Source organism: Anolis carolinensis, unplaced genomic scaffold (genome assembly GCF_035594765.1).
Source record: "Anolis carolinensis isolate JA03-04 unplaced genomic scaffold, rAnoCar3.1.pri scaffold_17, whole genome shotgun sequence".
NCBI lineage: Eukaryota > Metazoa > Chordata > Lepidosauria > Squamata > Dactyloidae > Anolis > Anolis carolinensis.
The window spans coordinates 1,782,379-1,797,638 of record NW_026943827.1 but is presented as its reverse complement, the minus strand read 5'-3'; the positions used below and the strand labels follow the sequence as shown (position 1 = coordinate 1,797,638).

Sequence of the window (15,260 nt, the reverse complement as noted above, 5' to 3'; positions counted from 1 at the left end):
GGAGTGGGCAGATCTAAAGGGAACCTGGCAAGGTGGCACTCCCTGGAGGAATCCTCCCCCTTGTGTGACTGTGGAGCAGAACAAACAACCCCGCATACGTATGCTTGCCCACAATGCCCTGCCTCATGTACGGAGGAGGAGTTGTTTAAAGCTACAGACAATGCAGTCGCTGTTGCCCGCTTTTGGTCTAAAACTATTTAGCTGCTTGTGATTTCCTTTATTTCATCACTTTTAAATTTATTTATTATGCAATTCTTTTGACACGAAATAAATAAGGCAGCTGAGGGGTCCAAGAGAACCAAGAGGGACACCCTCCCCCCCGTCTAGGTCCCTCTGCTCCTCCCCTCCTCCCCACACGAGGAGCGAAGAAGACTCACCGGGATGTGGACCCAACCGGGCGACACAGGTACAGACTGAAAACGCAATGGGCAAGGAGCAAGAACCACGAGACAGAGAAACAGCAACTGCCTTCCTTCCTTCCTTCCTGCTGTGAACGGGAAAGTGAGCTTCCCAAGGGACCGGCCTTCAGAGGGAGATGCTGCAGCGCATCACAAGGGTCTCCATGGCGCCCCCTGCAGGCACGGAACAGCCATCCAGGGAGGGAGGGGGAGGGAGGGAGGAAGAGCTCCCTTGATGGGCAGGACGGGAAAGCCTTTGGAATAATATATAATAATATATAATAATAATAATAATAATAATAATAATAATAATAATAATAATAATAATATAACATTATAAAAAGAATGAGTCCCGGTGGTGAAGTGTGTTAAAGTACTGAGCTGCTGAACTTGCAGACCGAAAGGTCCCAGGTTCAAATCCTGGGAGTGGAGTGAGCGCCTGCTGTTAGCTCCAGCTTCTGCCAACCTAGCAGTTCGAAAACATGCCAATGTGAGTAGATCAATAGGTACTGCTCCGGCAGGAAGGTAACGGTGCTCCATGCAGTCATGCCAATGGCCACATGACCTTGGAGGTGTCTACGGACAACGCTGGCTCTTTGGCTTAGAAATTGAGGTGAGCCCCAACCCCCAGAGTCAGACACGAGTGGACATAACGTCAGGGGAAACCTTTACCCTTTACTATAAAAAGAATACAATTATATATAATAAAATATTATCATAAGTATTATATCATAATTGTAATTTGACTTTGGTCAAAGCACAGGATCGTATATTTTGGCAAAGGTTAGGTTTGCGTGAAGCCCAAAGGAGTGGATCGACGACAAATCGGATAGGATATTGTATTATATTATAATATTATAATTATCTTATCCTATCCGATTTGATGTCAATAATATAGTAATAATCATATGATAATATAATAATTGTAATATAATGACATGATATATATTATAAAATAATATTGCAATGTAATATAATATTTCATAATAATATCATGTCACACTTTAACACTATAATAAAATAATAATAATAATAATAATATATAATACTCAAATATAATATTTGGTATGGGATGAACTACAACTCCCATCATGCCCGGTTCACCCGCAGAAACTCCGTCAGGACTTAAAGGTTGTGACGTTGAGGAACTCTGCTCAGGAGCCCCGCCCTGCTGCCCGTCCATCAAAGGAGGGGGAGCGGCAGGCAGCCAGTGGGGGACCTACGGTGGGCGGGGCGTCCCGGGCTCAGCCAATGGGAGGGGCGGGGGCGGGCCCCGGGGAAGGAGGACGAAGAGGGGGAAGATGGCGGCGCCTGGCCTGGCCTGAGGCCTGGTCTGTGTCTGTGAGGCGGGAAGGAAGGAGGGCGGCGGAGGGAAGAGGACGGAGAGGCCGAGAGAGAGAGGTCTGTGGGGAGAGGGAGGGAGGGAGGGGGGCTCGCCGGGGTGCCCGGGGGGGAGGCGGAGGGGCCCGGCCTGCTTCGGGGCGTGAGGGAAGGAAGGCCGCGGGAGGGAGTCCGTGAGGCCTGGCCCGTCCCCGGCTGCCTTCGGGGCTCTCGGAGGAGGGAGGGCGGGAGGGAGGGAGGACTACAACTCCCAGGATGCCCTCCTCCCCAGACGGGTCTCCACAGGCCTGCTCCAGTGGTTTCCCTTCATCTGTTTATCCCGTTGTGTTTACATTGTCCACCTGCTCTGTTGTTTATGGGATTTCAATACGTTCTCAGCCGCTTTGGGTCCCGAGAGGGAGGAGAGGGATATAAATAGAGATCTATTATTATTATTATTATTATTATTATTATTATTATTATTATTGTGAAACCAGGCCTGTGTGCACAGCTGCCCATGTTGGGCCTGTCTGCCAAGTCTGGTCCAGGCCTGACCTCAGCTGGTTCCCTCCTTTCTGGCTGCAGGTGAACTACAACCCCCAAAACCAAGACCAGGGGTCCCCAAACTAAGGCCCGCGGGCCACATGCGGCCCGCTGAAGCCATTTATCCGGCCCCGGATGGGGGACGGGCAGCCAAGAGGAGGAAGGCTGCTGCTGCTGCTTCTGAAGGCTGTTGGCAGCGAGCAGGCGGGCAGGGGGGGGAGGGACTTCAGGAGCCCCCACGTGTTCTTCTCTTTTTCCTTTCCTTCCTTCCTCTTTTCCGACGTAGCAGGCATGGCAAGGACGTTAGGAGCCTGCGTGTCGTCCTTCTCCTCTTCCTCTCCTTCCCTCTCTTCCAAAGTGGTGGCGGCGGTAGCATGGCTGCAGGCTGGGCGGCATACTTTCCTCTCCTTCCTTCTTTTCTTCCAAAGCAGTGCTTTCACCATGGCTTTGGATGAGGAAGAAGACGACGCACTGTCTCTTTTGCCAATTTGGAAGAGAAGGCAGGAGAGGAAAAACAGGAGACCGGTGATCGGGCTCCTAAATTCTCTCCCCCGCCCATGCTTTGGTAGAAGAGGAAGGAAGGAGAGGAAAAGGGCGAGCTGGGTCCTAAAGTCCCTCCCTCCGCGCTGCTTCTGTAATAAAGACATTGTTTTTGGAGGCTTTCATGCCTGGAATCACTGGGTTGCTGTGAGTTTTCCGGGCTGTATGGCTGTGCTCCAGAAGCATTCTCTCCTGACATTTCACCCACATCTGTGCCAGGCATCCTCAGAGGCTGTGAGGTCTGTTGGAAACTAGGCAAGTGAAAGCCTCTGGTGCCTGGGATTCCTTGGCAGACCTTTGGGGATTGATTGGGGAAGGGACTTTTTGGACTGCCATTCCCAGAATCCCCCAACCAGCTGTGCACCTTTTTGAGCAGTTCTAATCTGCAGCATTGAGGAAAAAGATCTGCATGCATGGACTTATGGCAGCCCTATATATTTCATAGGGTTCCTTAGGCTAGGAATCCCTTGTGTACAACGCAAACATTTCTCTTCTGAGTTGTGGAAGGCTTTCATGGCCAGAATCACTGGGTTGCTGTGAGTTTTCCAGGCTGCATGGACATGTTCCAGAAGCATTCTCTCCTGACGTTCGCCCACATCTATGCCAGGCATCCTCAAAGGCTGTGAGGACTGTTGGAAACTAGGCAAGGGAGGTTTATATATCTGTGAAAGGTCCAGGGTGGGAGAAATAACTCTTCTCTGTTAGAGGCCAGTGAGAATGTTGCAATTAATCACATTGATTAATATTGAAAAGCCTTGCAGCTTCAAGGCCTGGATGCTTCCTGCCTGAGGGAACAAATATGGAACCAGACATTGAGCATCTTATTAGCCAAAAGCAGTGTCATAAGATATGTGCAGTGTGCATAGGAATTTATGTTTTTTTTAAAAAAAAACTATAGTCCGGCTCTCCAACGGTCTGAGGGACAGTGAACTGGCCCTCGGTTTAAAAAGTTTGGGGACCCCTGACCAAGACCCTAAATCCCCGCAGACTGTTCAGGGAGATGAGGTTGGCTCCCTCTCTACCCTCCTTCAGGAAACAACTGAAGACTTGGATGTTTCAGCAGGCTTTCGGAGATAGTCATTAATGAATCAGACCCAGAGGGTTTTTAATAATCTATCCTGTATTTATTACGGTCTTGCCTTTTATGTGTTTTTAATGTAATTTTTTATCCTGTATTGTTGTTTTAATTGATATATTGCATTATTGTTTTATCTGTTTTATATTGTGATTGTATTATGTTCCTTATATTTTGTCCTTGTGTTGTTTGGGCCTCTGCCCCATGTAAGCCGCCCCGAGTCCCCACAGGGAGATGGTGGCGGGTTATAAATAAAGTTTTATTATTATTATTATTATTATTATTATTATTATTCATGGGGCTTCTCTGAGCCAAGTCTGGTCCCAGGGCATTCTGGGTGCGGGTCCCATTGTGGCTGGATGCAGGTGAACTACAACTCCCATCAAGGCCACCGCGTCCTGATGCCAAGATGACAGGGAACGTGGGGAGGGGGCCAGAGGGAAGCGCCTAAGGGGCCACTTCACCCCCCCCCCCGGCCTTCTTGTGCCCGTGCCTGTCCTGGGGGGAGAAAAGCGGTGGGAAATAAAGTAATACAACCTGCGTTCTGCACAAGCCCTGGCCCTGCCCTCTCGGATCCGAACATGCCCACTTTTCCCGCTTACTGGTCGGTTGATGTCAGTTGATTATATACTTTTATGATGTTCTTACTTTTCCTGGTTTCAGTTGTTCTCATTGTATTGTTTATTTGTTATATATTGTTAATTGTGTTATAATCATCATCCTCATCATCATCATTTAATTACTTATTAATCGCCCTCCATCCACGATGCTCTAGGCGATTTACAAGATACAATTGTAAAGGATAAAAATACATACATACAAATATTGATTAAAAAATTAAAATAGATTAAAAGCTCTAGTAAAGAGCCAGGTCTTGAGTGCTAGGGTAAAAGGCCCTAACTCACGCATGGCTCTCATATAGGGTGGCAAGGCATTCCATAAGGCAGGGGCAGAAACAGAAAAAGCTCTGTGCCTGGTCCTCTCCAAGTGCACTTCTCTAATAATAATAATAATAATAATAATAATAATAATAATAAACTTTATTTATACCCCGCCACCATCTCCCCAACGGGGACTCGGGGCGGCTTACATGGGGCCATGCCCAGAACAATACAATATAACAAAATATAATAGAACAACAAATCATAGCACATTAAACAACACAATAAAAGAAAATATACACTACATTAAACAAGATCAAAGAACAATAAAACCACATGAACACTAGATTAAAACTCGAGGTGAGAAAGGAAGTAGGAGTAAAAACCACAGAGGACAGGGTCATAAAGTGGCGGTGCGATCTGGAGGACAAATATTGAAGGAGAGCAGCAAAAGGGGTGTATGTAGTGATTACTCTCCAAAGGCACAACGGAAGAGCCATGTTTTCAGGTCTTCCTTAAAGGCTGCTAGTGTGGGGGCTTGCCTAATCTCACCGGGCAGTGAGTTCCACAATCGGGGGGCCACAGCAGAGAAGGCCCTCTCCCTTGTTCCCACAAGGCAGGCCTGAGATATTGGCAGTGGTGACAGGAGAGCCTCCCCTGACGATCGAAGGGATCGGGCAGGTTTATGATAGGAGATACGGTCACGAAGGTAGGTGGGTCCCAAACCGTTTAGGGCTTTATAAGTGATGGTCTGTACCTTGAATTGGGACCGGAAAATAAACGGCAGCCAGTGGAGCTCCTTGAACAAGGGAGTGGATCTCTCCCTGTAACTCGCCCCAGTTATTAGTCTGGCCACCGACCGCTGGACCAATTGTAATTTCCGGGCCGTCTTCAAGGGAAGCCCCACGTAGAGCGCATTACAGTAGTCCAGTCTAGAGGTAACTAAGGCATGCACCACCATGGTCAAGTCAGACTTCACGAGGTATGGTCGCAGTTGGCGCACGAGTTTTAGTTGTGCGAAAGCCCTCCCGGCCACCGCCGACACCTGCGCCTCAAGTGTCAGCGCTGAATCCAGGAGGACCCCCAAACTGCGGACCTGTGATTTCAGGGGGAGTGCAACCCCGTCCAGCACAGGTTGCCACCCAATACCCCGATCAGACGAGTGACTGACCAGGAGGGCCTCTGTCTTGTCAGGATTGATCCTCAGTTTGTTCCTCCTCATCCAGTCCGCCACAGCGGCCAGGCACTGGTTCAGCATCCGAGGGGCTTCCTTGGAGTTAGATGGAAACGAGTAGTGGATTTGCGTGTCATCTGCGTAGAGATGACAACGCCCTCCAAAACTCCGGATGACCTCTCCCAGCGGTTTCATGTAGATGTTGAATAGCATGGGGGATAGGATAGACCCTTGCGGGACCCCACAGGTCAATGGCCAGGGGTCCGAGCAGGTGTCCCCCAGCTTCACCATCTGGGAACGACCCTCCAGGAAGGACTGGAGCCACAGCAAAACCGTGCCACCAAGCCCCATCCCGGAGAGCCTCCCCAGAAGGATACCATGGTCGATGGTATCGAAGGACCCGGTACATAGAGTAAGTCTCGTTGGGATGGTCGTTGTGACCTCCGATGATGGGAAAAGGAGAGACGGTCCCTAAGATACGATGGGCCCTGGCCGTAAAGAGTTTTAAAAGTTAGGACTAGCATTTTATATAGACCACAGTAATCAGTTGGAAGCCAATGCAGATGCTGCAGCACTGGTGTTATGTGGCATTTCATGGGTGTTCTTGTGAGTAGCCTGGCTGCCGCATTCTGAACAATACGGAGCTTTCGGGTTGTGGACATCGGAAGGCCAACATACAGGGCGTTGCAATAGTCCAGCCTAGACGTGACCTTGGCATGGATGACCGTTGCCAGAGCCTCATCACATAGATAGGGTGCCAGTTGCCTCGCTTGTCGTAGGTGGAAAAAGGCCTGTTTGCTGGCAGCAGCGACCTGAGCTTCCATTGTCAGCTGCGAATCCCAGGCTCTTAACGGTGGGCGAAGGAGATAGGGCAGCACCATCGAAGGTGGGTAGCAAGTGGGTCAGACCAGTTGAGCGGCCATGCCAGAGAATCTCAGTCTTCGCCGGGTTCACCTTCAGTCTACTAGCACGTAGCCAGTTCGACAGAGCCTCCAGACATAAGGTGAAATTGTCTGGTATTGACGTTGCTCCAGGCTCCAGGCGCAGAAGGAGTTGGGTGTCGTCTGCATATTGATAGCAGTCTAGGCTGAAACTCCGAACCAAACTAGCAAGGGGTCTAACGTAAATGTTGAAGAGAAGAGGGGAGAGAATTGCACCTTGGGGTACCCCACATAGGAGGGGAGATCTATCAGAGACTTGATCCATATACTCCACGCATTGGCTGCGGTTTCGCAGAAATGAGTTGAACCAATTGAGGGCCTGACCGCGAACTCCGTACATGGCGAGACGGTGAATCATTAGATCATAGTCAACGGTGTCAAACGCTGCGGTAAGGTCGAGAAGTACCAGAAGTGGTGATCCGCCGCTATCAGATTGGCGACGAAGTTCATCTGTAATGGCAACCAGGACTGTCTCCGTCCCATGGCCAGGGCGGAAGCCTAACTGGAAAGGGTCCAGGCCGGCTGTATCATCCAGAAATTGTTACAATTGTCCCAGCACAGCCCGCTCTATCATCTTGCCCAAGAATGGGAGGTTGGAGACAGGACGATAGTTGGCAAGGGTCATGGGATCCAAGCTAGGCTTCTTTAGCAAGGGACGAACCCTTGCCTCTTTTAGGTTGTCCGGGAAGACCCCCTGTTCAAGAGAGCCATTGATTATATTACTCAACGGATCGAGTAGACCTTCCAGGCAGCTCTTCACCAACCAAGAGGGGCACGGATCAAGGGAACAGGTGGTTGGTTTTGCAACAGCCAGGATTCTAGCGACATCTTCCTTGTCAAGCGGAGTAAATCGGTCAAAGATAGGCCCACTAAGCGGCCACAAAGTCTCAAGCTCACTTAAGGTATCAACTGTAGGGGGCAGTTCCTGCCGAAGCACGGTGATTGTATCAGTGAAAAACTTCTGGAATGCCTCTGCTGTAAGAGCCGTGGTTGCTGGGTTTTGGACTAAGGGAGCCGGACTGGTCAAAGCACGAACGATTTTGAATACTTGAGCTGGGCGCGATCTAGCAGAGGCTATTAAGGAAGAATTGTAAGATTTTTTAGCATCCTTGACGGCTAATTCGTAGGACCTGCGAAAAGCCTTGAAAGCGGACAGTGACACCTCGTCGGGCTTCTGTCGCCACCGATGTTCCAGCCGCTTTCGTGCCTGCTTCATCGTCCGCAGCTCATTAGTGTACCAGGGGGAGCGATTCTGGTGAGGGCGAAGGAGGCGTCTGGGGGCAATCTCATCCAAGGCAGCCAACAAACTGACATTCCAGGTGTTGACTAGCTCATTGAGAGTGAGTAATAATAATAATAATAATAATAACAATACAACAACTTTATTTTTATACCCCGCCTCCATCTCCCTGAAGGGACTTGGGGCAGATTACGCGGGGCCAAGCCCAAGTGGTACAAACATTGTAATAAAACAGATCGATAAAACATAATAAATTCATATTAAAAATAAAACATGGCTTGATAAAAGACCGGAGGACACGCATAAAAATGACCTGGAGGCCTTGCTTATGCTGAGTTTGGTCTCCATGTAAAACGCCCCAAGTCCCTTCGGGGAGAGAGATTGTGGTGGGATATAAGAATAAAGATGTTGTTGTTGTTATTATTATGTACATACAATATATAGGTGTCAATATCTATATTTTCCAATTCCCAATCACTTCCTTGTTCCTTCCCACCTCAATCCATTCTTCCTTCCCTCCCTTCCTTCTTCTTATTTATTTATTTAGGTAAATGCAAAGGTTTCCCCCCAGTTGCGCAACCGTTAAACCGCTGAGCTTCTGAATTTGCTGACCAAAAGATTTGCAGATTCGAATCCAGGGAACAGAGTGAGCTCTGACTATTAGCCCCAGCTTCTGCCAATCTAGCAGTTTGAAAAACATACAAATGTGAGTCGATCAATAGGTACTGCTTCTGCAGGAAGGTAACAGCGCTCCGTGCAGTCATGCTTGCCACATGACCTAGGAGGTGCCTGCGGACAATGCCGGCTCTTTGTCTTAGAAATGGAGATGAGCCCCAACCCCCAGAGTCGGACACGACTGGACTTCATGTCAGGGGAAACCTTGACCTTTATCTTACTGTGTGTTCTGCACAATTGTGTACTTTTGTGAGCCGCTCCCCTTTGGGGAGATGGTACAAATAAATAATAATAACAACAATAAAACTTTATTTATATACCGCCCTATCTATCTCCTCAAGGGACTCAGGGCAGTTTACAACAACAAAACATGATACAATAATGAGCATAAATACAATAAACAGGCAAATCAATCAATTAACCACAGGCTTAGGAGCTAATGACAAAATACTCCAACAGCGGGTCAAGGGTTCAGCGTTGGGGTGGCCAGCCATAAGGTGCCAGGCAGGTCCAGTGCAGCAGTATGGCATGGCCAATAACGTTTAGATAGAATGTTTATATTTATATAAGGGGGTTACTCCATTCATTATTCAAAGTCTTTTCCTTATTTTCTATCAAAATATACTCTGGTTTCCATTCTAATTTGTTATCCTCTTCTTCTAGCCCAGTGGTTCTCAACCTGGGGTCCCTCCCCAGATGTTTTTGGCCTTCCAGTCCCAGAAATCCTAACAGCTGGTAAACTGAACTGGCTGGGATTTCTGGGAGTTGTAGGCCAAACACACCTGGGGAGGGACCCCGGGTGGAGAACCCCTCTTCTGGCCCTTCCAGTTTTCCTTGCTCCGCTAAACCTTCGACTACGTACCATTTAGTTATATTTATTATGGCTTTTTATTTCCATTACAGACCACGTTTAAATTTTCATAGGTGACATTCTAAATTTTAAAAAAGGTAATATTTTCATCTTAATCAGTGCTATCCTTCCAAACCATGATAATTTGAGTTAAGCGTATTCTAAAAATGTTATATTTATTTCCTTTCTTCATTTAATAAAATTATTAGTCTCTAAAACTTCTATTTTTTCGCTACATTTATTCCCAAATATTTAATTGAGTATTTAAAACAGGAGGGGGAAAATTAATTAAAGACTCATTTTTAAAATTTCCTTTCCTGATAATTAAATATATTTAGAACCCTACCCATTAAACTGACATTTGTCTCCCTGCTATGAAACCACATTGATCTTCATTGATATACTTATATATAAATTCATTCATTCTTTTTGCCATAATTGCTGTTGAAATTTTAGCATCTTGATTTATTAACTAAATGGGTCTATGTGATCCGGGTTCTGTTGGGTCCTTGTTAGGTTTCAAAATTAACATAATCAGAGACTGTTCCCGAGATGGTGGGATCTTCTCTCCTGTTATTATTATATAATTCTTTTAATTTAGGTATTAATATGGTTTTAATTTTTCGATAATATTCCGGTCCCAGCCCATCCATTCCTGGGGTCTTCCTGGGTTTTAAATTATCTGTAATTTCTCCAATCTCTTTTTATGAAATTAATTGTTACACAACTAATTTATCTGTTTCCTGGATCTTTATTTTTTCCAATATTTTTCAATATATTCCTCTATTTTACTTTTGGAGTTTTCTTTTGCCAAGTATAGTTCTTGGTAAGATCTTGGAAAAGCTCATATTTTGTCTTCCATTCTTGTATGATTCTTTCCTTCCTTGTCTTTAATGGATGTTATTATTTTCTTCCCTTTCTAATGTGTGCTGCTTTGGCTAATAATTTGGAGTTTCTGTATTACTGTATTTAAAGTATTCTCTATTTAAAAATATCAAATCTTTTTGAGTCCTTTCTAACTCACGTTATTCTAGCTGTTTTCTCGTTGCTAATGCTTTTATATAGAATAATCAGCTGCACTTTCATCATACAGTCCAAATCGCCTTGGCGGCTCCTAGCACTTTACCCCACTCTGGTCCCACTATTCATGTTTGCACAAATCAGCCCCTCCCACGTAATCCTAAACAGCCCCACTCCCCTGTCTAACTGATATGCTATGTGTTTTATCTTAAAGTTTTAAAATTGTTTGGTTCTTGCTATGTATTTAAATTTTGTAACTTCTACTGTTTTTGTGCATATGTCATGTTGCAACACAGACTCCTTAAAGCGCCAGACCAAACGTTAGTAGAAATACAGTTTATTAGTTCACAACCAAAAGGAGCCCAAAAACAAACTCAAAAGGCTCAGAACACTTAATCTTCAGTGTGAAACACAGAATTCCCAGCAAACAACACAAAACCCCAGACCTTGGAAAATAACCCAGATTAAACCGGAGTATAATCTGGTTTAAAAACAAACCTTGTAAAACAACAAAGAAAGCACTCCAATTCCCAGCAGGACGTCAGCAGACAGGAATTGACGACCAGCAGGGGCCCGAAGACATCTCTTGAAGTCACCCAAACACAATGTCAACGGCGTTGAGTCCAATCTGGGTCAGCAATACGAAATCCAGTCCAGTCAGAGAAGGAGAAGTCCGCAATGTGAAATCCAGTCCAGGTCATACATAGAGCCAAAGCGTAGAATGCAGCACAGCAAGTTCACAGAAGTATTCCCAAGGCACGTCTTCCCAAACAGCTCACATGAACACACGAACACCCAACAACACTGCCGACTGCAAAGGTGATCCATTTCCCAAACCCACTTTTATTCACAAATCATCCTCAGAACTAGAACCAGCCAACACCCTGCTAGCAGCTGCAGCCTGTTGCCTCAATTCCTCCTCAGAGCTAGAATCAGACAACGCCCCACCAGACCTCCTTTCAGCTGAAGCCCCTTGCCGATCCCTCCACCCAGTCCACCTTTTATCCAAACCCATAATTCCCCAAGACCCAGCTGGATCCTCACTGTGCCAACCCTCAAACGTGTCGCTACTTGTGGGTTCTCTAAAGATGTCCTGGATCTCCCGCACCTTAGTCTAGTCCATTACTTCTTCCTCTGAACTTGTCATCCCACCCTCCTGATTCTCAACCCCATCATCCCCCTCAAAGCCCTCAAATGTGTCATCATCAGTTAGCTCCATAAGTATTTCCCGGATCTGCTTCCTTTGTTGCTCCTCCGGAGTCTTGCTCCTCTAATGCACCTAGTAGTATCATTACTCAAAGACTACATCACAACATGTCAGCTATTGATTTTAGGGCTTTGTCCCCATGTAAGCCGTCCCCAGTCCCCTTGGGGAGATGGAGGCGGGATATATGAAATAAATTATTATTATTATTTGTAATCAACTTCCCTTTATAGAGTAGCCAAGGCCTCAGTAGTTGAGCGATACCACCTTCACCTGATCGACCATTTCGCTTACATTCTTCTGTTTCTTTGTTTCATTGGGTGGAAACCTGTGCTCGACGGGGTCGCACTCCCCCTGAAGGCGCAGGTCCATTGCAGCTTGGGGGTCCTCCTGGACTCATCACTGACACTTGAGGCTCAGGTGTCGGCGGTGGCTGGGAGGGCCTTTGCACAACTAAAACTTGTGCGCCAGCTGCGACCATACCTCGTGAAGTCTGACTTGGCCATGGTGGTTCACGCCTTAGTTACCTCTAGATTGGATTATTGCAATGCGCTCTACGTGGGGCTGCCTTTGAAGACGGCCCGGAAACTTCAATTAGTTCAACGCTCGGCAGCCTTGGTTCTAACGGGAGCCCAATACAGAGAGCGGTCAACCCTCCTGTTTAAGGAGCTCCACTGGCTGCCGCTCATTTTCCGGACCCAATTCAAAGTGCTGGTGATCACCTATAAAGCTCAGAACGGTTTGGGACCCATCTACCTTCAGGATCGTCTGTCCCCCTACGAACCTGTGCGGTCTCTTCGGTCATCGGGGGAGGCCGTCCTCTCGCTTCCGCGAGCATCGCAAGCGCGGTTGGTGGGGACGAGGGACAGGGCCTTCTCTGTCGTGGCCCCCTGGTTATGGAATTCGCTGCCTAGGGAGATCAGGCAAGCCCCCACCTTGATAGCATTTCGGAAGAGTCTGAAAACTTGGCTTTTCACTCAGGCCTTTGGTTAAGATCATCTTTTTCCATCACAATTATTATGCTCCTCGACCTTTTGCACTGGTCGCTCTTCCCGATTCCTGATTGATTGATATTACTCAGGACTCCTCTCTACCGTACCTAATGTGACCTTAAATGATTCTAATGCACTTTATCTATTTATGAATTTGTTACCCATAATGTGCACCGTACACTTTGCTTATCCACTATTGCAACCTCATTGTTTTTAACCTGATGTTTTAATTCTGTGTTGTGTTTTTTAACTTATTGTGTATATTCTTTATTGGTCTTTGTTTTTGTCCTGATGTTTTATATTTTATCATTGTTTGTATTTTGATTTTGCTGTAAGCCGCCCCGAGTCCCCTTCGGGGGAGATGGAGGTGGGATATAAATAAACTTATTATTATTATTATTATTATTATTATTATTATTATTATTTCTTTAATTTCTTTATTTCCATCATTTCTATCCTGCCCTTCTCACTCAGGGTGGCTTACAAAACTGGCAGAATTTGATGCCAATACACAATAATACAAAAGAATAAAAACATAAGCAGTTAAATACAGATTTAAAACAATACAAAATACTTGAGCCATTCATCCACAGAACCTTGTACATAAACCTTAGTCCAGACCGAGTCGAAGCCAACAAAACTCATTCTTTGAACACTTTGTTCAACACTTGTTTGTCCCTTTAAAGTATAAAACCATATTGTACCACACTCCCCCCCCCATACTACTACTAATAAGAATAACAACAACAACCACTACTACTACTACATTATTTTTGTATCCCGCCACCATCTCCCTGAAGGGACGCAGGGCACCTTACATGGGGACCAAGCCCAATCAGACAAAGGTCAAAATATAACACAATAAAAATACATATACCAACATCATAAAGGACATAATTAAAAACATAATTCATCCTACAACAACCAGTATTTAGCCAAGCGTAATGGCCGTTTCCGAGCTGGGGCAAGGGGAAGGCTTGTGCAATACAGCTGAGAGGGCAGGGCTGATGGCAGAGTGCGAGAGGCCGATGAGAAGTTAAGGCTGGAAGGGCCAGTCAGGATAGTACAAGCCCAGGACAGGGACAATAGTAAAGTGCAAGTCGAGAATGTAGTTATAGCTAGAGGGATCCAGTCATTTAGTGAACTGAATTAATCAAAGGCACATTGGAACAGCCATGTTTTTAGGTCTGTACAAAAAGTGGGCAGGGTGAGCGCTAGACCCAGGAGTGTGTGGGCTGGGTGGGAGAGGGTTCAAAGGCCTTTCCGCATTGAAACCCCTTTTCCCTCCCTCCCTCCCTCCCTCCCTCCCTCCCTCCCCTCTCAGGCTGCCAGGTTCCCTCCTCTCTCTTCTCTCCTCTCTCTCCTCTGCCTCCTCCTCCTCTTCGGTAGGGTGGCCAGGGCCAGGAGCTTCCTTGAGGAAACAAGGCTGCAGTGGAGGGAGGGCAAGCTCATGCTTTTCTGCCGTGGATGCGCTGAGGAAGAAGTGCCCGGCTCCTCCTCCTTGTCAGTTTCAGCGAAGCATGAGGACCTCTTCGCCCTCACTCAAGTGCAGCCTTGTTACCTCAGGGAGGCACCTGCTTTCGTTCCGTCACAAGGACAAGGACTGCAAACGGTGACAGCTGCCTCTCAGCAACACCCGCCTCCCTCCTTCCCTCCCTCACCCGAGTATAAGCCAAGGGGGGCTTTTGCAGCATTAAAAACATGCTGAAAAGCCGGCTTATACTTGAGTAATTGTTTGTAGTTCCATCGTTACCATTAGAAACCTTCCTTCTGTATCTGTCTTAACCATGTGGAGGTGCCAGAGTTTGGGGAGATAGAATACCAGGCCCTTTCTTTTGGAAGTTCCCACGGAAGCCCATTCTTCTCCCAGTCATTTTTGTTTTCAGCCTTACAGAATCAAGGGATAACCTTTCAGGCCCTTGACGGTTCTTCCCAAAGGCATCCAAGGAAGACCTTTTCTCTCCATGGCCTCCAGTTTTCTTCGGATTTCCCCGGGATGGAGGAAAAAGAAGAAAAGGGGGAAGTGGGCAAAGGTGAAGGGAGTCGGCAGGAAGGAGGCTTTGTGGCTGGAGCTGTGCCTGTCTTTGCATCTCATCATGGGCTCTACAGAGGGAATGCATGAATGCTTGAATGGAACTTAGTTCAGCATGGACTCAATTTGTGAACGTGGTTGTGAATTAGCCAGTTGGGAAGGCAGGTCCTTCTTAGTTTGGAAGATTCATTTGGGAAATGTGGCCGGAGTGACCCTTTGAGATGCCGAGGAAGCAGAGTGGGGAGTCCCTGTGGCAGGGGAGATAAGGACACAATCGATAAAGAAATCCTTGTTTCTTTCAGCATTTAGCACAATGCTGGTAATTCACGGAAACCCATGATCCAGAATATGTTACACCCTTGAATGCTGGGAGGA

At 46.8% G+C, this 15,260-nt stretch overlaps 1 protein-coding gene and 1 pseudogene across 2 annotated transcripts in view; one reads left to right on the top strand and one right to left on the bottom strand.

Annotated features, from left to right (window-relative positions):
- Positions 1 to 15,260, bottom strand: part of LOC134294568 (zinc finger protein 850-like) — a 256,756-nt gene that overhangs the window by 37,886 nt on the left and 203,610 nt on the right. The window lies entirely within an intron of this gene.
- LOC134294578 (zinc finger protein 658B-like) overlaps positions 1,671 to 15,260 on the top strand; it is an 85,268-nt pseudogene continuing 71,678 nt past the window's right edge.